This window comes from Gavialis gangeticus, unplaced genomic scaffold (assembly GCF_001723915.1).
Source record: "Gavialis gangeticus isolate Ggan-Ray unplaced genomic scaffold, GavGan_comp1, whole genome shotgun sequence".
NCBI lineage: Eukaryota > Metazoa > Chordata > Crocodylia > Gavialidae > Gavialis > Gavialis gangeticus.
The window spans coordinates 13,039,295-13,045,677 of record NW_017729014.1 but is presented as its reverse complement, the minus strand read 5'-3'; the positions used below and the strand labels follow the sequence as shown (position 1 = coordinate 13,045,677).

General features: G+C 44.8%; 1 long non-coding RNA gene across 2 annotated transcripts in view; it reads left to right on the top strand.

Moving 5' to 3' along the window:
• Nucleotides 1-702, top strand: part of LOC109293714 — a 20,156-nt gene extending 19,454 nt beyond the window's left edge. Inside the window, exon 3 of one of the 2 annotated variants that reach the window (XR_002096370.1) lies at nucleotides 388-702. This is a non-coding gene — a long non-coding RNA (uncharacterized LOC109293714). Of the gene's footprint in view, nucleotides 1-381 lie in introns of both variants that reach the window. The other variant, XR_002096371.1, reaches the window with a different exon arrangement.
• Nucleotides 703-6,383: the final 5,681 nt, after the last annotated feature.

Below are 6,383 nucleotides of genomic sequence, written 5' to 3'. Positions count from 1 at the left end.
TTTGTCTAGAAACTTACAACTTTTATGGCTATAGTGTGTATACTTGTACAATGCTGGAGTGCCTTTTGGCGGAGCCGGTATGTCTTTAGACTTTAGACTTTCCATTCCCCATATCTTTAAACTCAATTCACACAGGTCTTTCATACAGTAATGGCTTATTCAGGGTGTCCAGTCAGGTTGTGAGATTTGCTAGCAGGGCGGAGATGCTGTGGCTAATGTCCAAAGACAAGACTCCACTGGAATAACAGCACACAATGCAGTTACTCACAGTTAGACATGGCTTATTTATGAGGGTGGGGAAAGGGTAAACCTGTCCACTGGGTCACGAGGTTCCAGTTGGGCCCCCTTGCATTCAAAAGTGCCCTTCGGGCGGTCTCAAAGATTAAGCCATGCATGTCTAAGTACACATGGCCGGTACAGTGAAACTGCGAATGGCTCATTAAATCACTTATGGTTCCTTTGGTCGCTCCAACTGTTACCCATGGTCACCACGGTAGGTACAGAAAGTACCATCGAAAGTTGATAGGGCAGACATTCAAATGCGTCATCGCTGCCACGGGGGTGTGTGATCGGCCCGAGGTTATCTAGAGTCACCAAAGTGGCCGGGTGAGCCCGGGTTGGTTTTGGTCTGATAAATGCATGCATCCCCAGAGGTCAGCGCTCGTCGACATGTATTAGCTCTAGAATTACCACAATTATCCAGGGGCCCGGAAGTCCGTATAGGTCATTTTTGACCGCTTTGCCCGACCCTTCAATACAGGAGGGCTGACACTTTTGGTGGTTTGCCCCGGTGTCAGGGCCAGGTGCCACATCCACAAAACTTCCAGGAATAGTTCACGGAGATTTTCAGGGACATGTTTTTCAGGACCCTAAATGCCCATCTTTAGTTCCAGGAGGGCGGTGAGAGAAACCTCCGGGGCAGAACCATACTGCGCCCAAGGGTCATACGCGAGTTGTGTTCCCTGCTGCCGAGAGCAGGGAGGGCGGACACTTTGGCACGTGAGCTCCCAGTATTTTACAGCCCGCAACACCTTTCACTACATTGATGTGTTACCAGAGTTTATAAAGAGCTACAACCACAGTTTTCACAGAACTATCCGCACCAGGCCTGTTGACGTGAACTTCTCAAACTCTCAACAGGTGTGGAAAGCCGTGTACGGGGACTATTGCAAAATAAAATCAGCAGCACCCGTGTTTAGGAAAGGAGACCACGTGAGGGTGTCTAGTACCAAAGGGAGATTTGAAAAAGTTTATGAATAAACATTCACCGATGAGATTTTCATAGTGGATGAAGTCCTTAGACATGTGCAGATGCCTGTATACCACCTAAAAGATTATGAAAATGAACCTATGGAGGGTTCTTTCTACCCTGAAGGACTACAAAAAGTGAACCCCAAACAGGACAGAGTTTACAGGGTTAAAAAAGTTCTGGCAACAAAAGGAAAGGGAAGAAAGAACCAGTTGTTGCTGAAATGGTTGAGGTGGCCATCTAAATTTAACAGCTGGGTGGAAGCCTCCCAAGTTTGTAATATATAGGGATACCTCAGTCAGAAGGCTGAGATGTGTGAGGGCGACTTTTACATCACTTTGCCCAGCAATGCTTGCACCAGCATTTTTCCGCAGAACACCAGCTCGAGCTTTACCATACAACTGGTTAAACCTCTGGATCTGCTGGGGAACTGGGAGATAGGGTTAGCAGAAATACAATACCCGCACAGCTGGAACAGCATCAATGAAGACACTCCTTTCAAAATTATTTCTGGGACTAAAAAATGGGGGCACAGCCTGCCTCAGGGGTATTATACAACCATCACAGAGTTACTGGATTTTATGAACAATACAATTACCACCAATCCTACTCTGCCCTAATTAGTTATGCACTATGACCAAGCATTTGGGAAAGTGAGACTTAAATCCAAAGATAACTCTTATGGTTTGTATACGCATTGTGAGCTAGCCTATATTTTAGGAATGCTACCTGGAGTCTCTGTTAAAAAATCACCCTTCCCAGCTGATATTACCAGTAGGTTCAAGTCACTGTATGTCTACATGGACATTGTGGAACATCACCTTGTCAGGGAGTTTTTGGTACCTTTGCTATGCTGCCTCCCTGTCTGTGGGAGCAACAACGAGTTTGTCACCATCACATATGACAACCTGCATTATGTCCCCATCAGTCAGCACCACATCAACACAATCAGCATTGAAATAAAGATGGATCAGAACAAACACATCTCATTTTGCTTTGGTAAGGTGATTGTTAAGCTTCACCTACGCCCCCGGAAGACTTTGAGATTTTAAAATAAGTAAAAGTACAATGGAGATGGTAAAAAAACTATGGGGACCCTAATTTGTACAGAAATTATTATAAAGGTCAGGCTGGGTATGGTCTTTCTGGATATCACGGGGTGCCCGTGATGTACAGGGCTGGTGTGGGAGGCATATTCCTCAGCCTCTTTAGAAAAGCCATTCCGCTTTTGAGAAGGGGTCTGGAGATTATTAAGCCCCACGCTAAAAATGCGGCACAAAACATAGCCAAAGATGTGGTCGGTCATGTCTCCCAAGCTGTCCTAGATAAGGTGGTCAAGCCGACAAAGCAGGAGGGGTCCAGTCTCATGTATATTCAAAGAAAGAGCCTTAAAAGAAAGAGAGACACACCAGACTCTGGACTTGTAGGACCTCCTCAACCCCTTAAAAAGAAGAGGGTAAGTCAATGGGGCATCCAGACATGAAAAACCAAGGAGCAGCCTGGGAGAAAGAAGGGGTGCTCTCCTGGAGGAAACAGAAATATATTTTAACCGCCATGGCCTTTGTTCCTTGCGGGTCTGAAGAATGTACCAAATCCGAACTAGATGTGTTTCAAATAGCCCTTACACAGACCTGCATTGAGGAGAGCCTGTATGTTGAGATCCCCCCCACTCTTGGCTATTACCGAGTCCAGCCCCCTTGACTTTTTCATAGCTGGGAATGGTGAAGATTACATGGATTTGAATAATACACTGCTGTACCTTTGCTGCAAGATTGTAAAAGGCGATGGAACTGATCTTGATGCCGGAGCAGTGGTGGGTCTGGCAAATTACCCACTGGCCTCTGTCTTCAGTCAGCTGGATGCCACTCTGGAAAACTGTCTCACAAGCCAGAGCAACAACTGTTACCTTTATCAAGCCTTCATCAAATCAGTTCTCAACTACAGTGATGACACCCTCGCCACCCAATTTTCTGCCAGCCTGTTTTACAAAGATACCCCTGGGCATCATAAAATGGTTGCATGGGATGGCGATAATCAGGGGTTTCAGAGATGGGCAAACTTGACAGACTGGAACAAAAAGATAGAGCTGCCTGGTCATCTCCATAGCAATTTGTTTTTTCAAGAAAAACGGTTGCTGAATGGCATGGATGTGAAAATTAAGTTGACACACAGCAAAGATGCCTTTTGCTTGATGGGTACCACAGCGGCTGGCCCATGTAAATTAAAAATCACAACCGCCTCACTTTTTGTGAAAAAAAGTGAAAGTAGCCCCAGGCATCCAACTGGGCCACATGGAGGCCTTGCTTATGGCCAACGCTAAATACTCCATAGACCACGTGGGTATGAAAGTGTTTAGCATTCCTGCCGGCAGCCAAATCAGCAACCAGAAGAATCTGTTTCTGGGGCAGCTGCCCAAACTCACTGTCATTGGGTTTGTGGACAACAATGCCTTTAGCGGGAATTATGCTAAGAACCCCTTTAACTGTGAACATTACAATAGTAATTTTGTGGCCCTCTACATCGATGGAGAACAAACCCCCACAAAGCCCCTACAACCAGATTTTGAGAACAGTAACTGCATGAGAGAATACATGCAGCTGGTACAGACAGCTGGTAAACATACAAAAGACCGGGCCCTGATAATCAACTGTGAGGAGTTTGCCCTGGGGTACACCTTATTTGCCTTTGACCTGTCTCCTGACCAGGAGTGTGCTGATCATTATTTGCTGATTAAAACTGGGAACCTGAGAGCAGAAATATGCTTTGCTGCGGCTTTGCCCACCATGGTTAACATGATCGTGTACGGGGTCTTTGACAACGTCATAGAAATAAATCAGAAGAGAAATGTTTGACTATATGTGAAGATGGACACTGAACAGATCGTCAGGGTTTTATCCTTAGCCCCTTATGACAAAGAAACTTTCTTAGACATTTTCCCCTGTGACTGGCTTCCTAAGACTCAACTGTCTAAAAGGCCCCTGAGCTTGGTGGTCAACACGCACCAGCACAGTCAACCCGGAGAACACTGTTTGGCTGTTTACCTGGAGGATCAGAACTGCAGAGAATTTTTTGACGCGTATGGTCACCCCACAAACAGCACTCTCTTACCACAAAGCATTATGTTGTTTTTAAACAAGAACACCACTGACACTGTTTTTCAAACAAAACAGTTACAAGACACCCAGTCTATCGCCTGTGGATACCATTGCGTGTTTTTCTTACACCACCGTAGCAAGGGGCTATTGTTTGAACAGATTTTAAAATTGTATTATTCCAGCGATTTGGCACAAAATGATAGGGTGGTGATGCATTTTGTAAAAAGTAAACATAAAAATTGCCGTGTGGCTGGGCCTGCTCAAAACATGTTTCAGTATGCCCAGACACATATTTCTTGGTATGATTTTCACGAATGCTTTGTCTAAATAAAACACACAGCTGATGCTTTATGCGCCAGATTAAAGAGCCGGAAGAAGGTGAGGGGTACATTTTTTATATACTGTGAAAAAGGGTGCCAGGCTTTTTGGCAAAATGCCAGACTTCATAGATTTGAGCTACTCTGTACCCCTTGGTGATAGGTTTATTCAATTCTGGTGTGCACCACGTGCCCAGGAGGGCCCTCTCTTCATCAGTGTGGTTGCACTTTTGCTGTCCTGCTTCTGCACAAAGACGGCACAGTGTGAACGTAAGTTTCCCATTCACCCTGGTGGGTAGCACAGGAAAAAAAGGTTTCATGGTGGGTACAGATCACCCTGACTATTCCAAAATAGCTCGACAGGGGTTGGAAATTGTCATGAATGATTTCAGGGTGTCTGGTTGGGTATTCCTTTGTTTTGTTTATAAAGGGGTAAAGACTGGTAAAATCGTAATAGTGTATTTGTTTGCTGGGTTCAGTTTGGTAATATAGACAGATGGCATTAATTCTACCCTGAAAAAGAGCATCCCTAGGCACCAGTGGAGAAGGCAGCGGGTTCTGTTTAAAAAATCTGCCAGCTCCCCATCCCTTTCTAACAGAGCCCTCCACTTGTGCTCCCAAATGGTCCTAATGGTAAACCCCTCTCTTGAGATAATCGGTTTTGTGCAATGCCTGATAATTCAGAAACCCAAAGGCGGTCCAGTCAACAGGTTCTGATCTTTGTCATTGTAGCAACTGACACAACTGTGGAAAAAGCATCCATTAAATTCAAACGCCGTAGGTTCCCCATCAATGTTGGCGTAGCCATATAAAAAATAGGGGCCTACCTGAAATTCCCCACCCTGTAAGGCATGTCGAATTTGAATATTTTCTTTCTCCAAAATGTACATTAGCCACTGAATAGATGGGGCTGAAAACCTCTTTTTCTGTCTGTGATAGTTGTCCTGGGGGGAGAAGCGCTATGATCTGCGGTTCCAAAAACATAAACCTGTACATGGCCATGCAGACGGAGGCCATCGTGATGTATCGGAAAGTATCTATGCAGCATACTACATTTTGGAGTTCACCATCTACTTTCACTCGGTCTACCCGCCATGTCATTTTCATAATCTCATCCCTGTAGAGGCAGCAGGCCTCTTTCAAAATTTTTACATCCTGCTGGCAATAATAGGCTGGCTCCTTTTGCAGGTCAAAGGTCTTGTGGCTGTTATTCTGATACCATTCTAAAAACTGTCCTTTCTCACTGGACATCATATTTTCAATGCCATAATACTCCCTCTTTGGGAGAGGCCCCACATAATTTTGGTTTTCTGCTGTGTTAAAAAAATGTGGGACATAACCTTTGCATCCTTCAAACCCCATTACCTGTGGAAGCCTGCTAAGTTTCACTGGCAAAAAGTTTAAAGAATCTATGAAACGGATGCCTAGCCTGGTCACTTCAATACACATGAGTTTACCACCCTGAGTGATTAGTTTCACGCCCATTTTTTCCTTCAATAACTGGCTGACAATGGAGTAACCATCGTAGCCTTTGGCATTGTGAGCTATGAAGGTATAGTCCTTGAACTTTTTATCCATAAAAACCTTAATAAAATCAGACAGGCACTCTTCGCCCTTAAACTCCCAAGTGCTTTCTGGCTATTTGGGCTTAGCTTTACAAGCTTTTTGCCTGCGGCTTTCTGCGGGTTTTTTTTCCCTTGTCTTTAGCTCCATTGGAAAAAT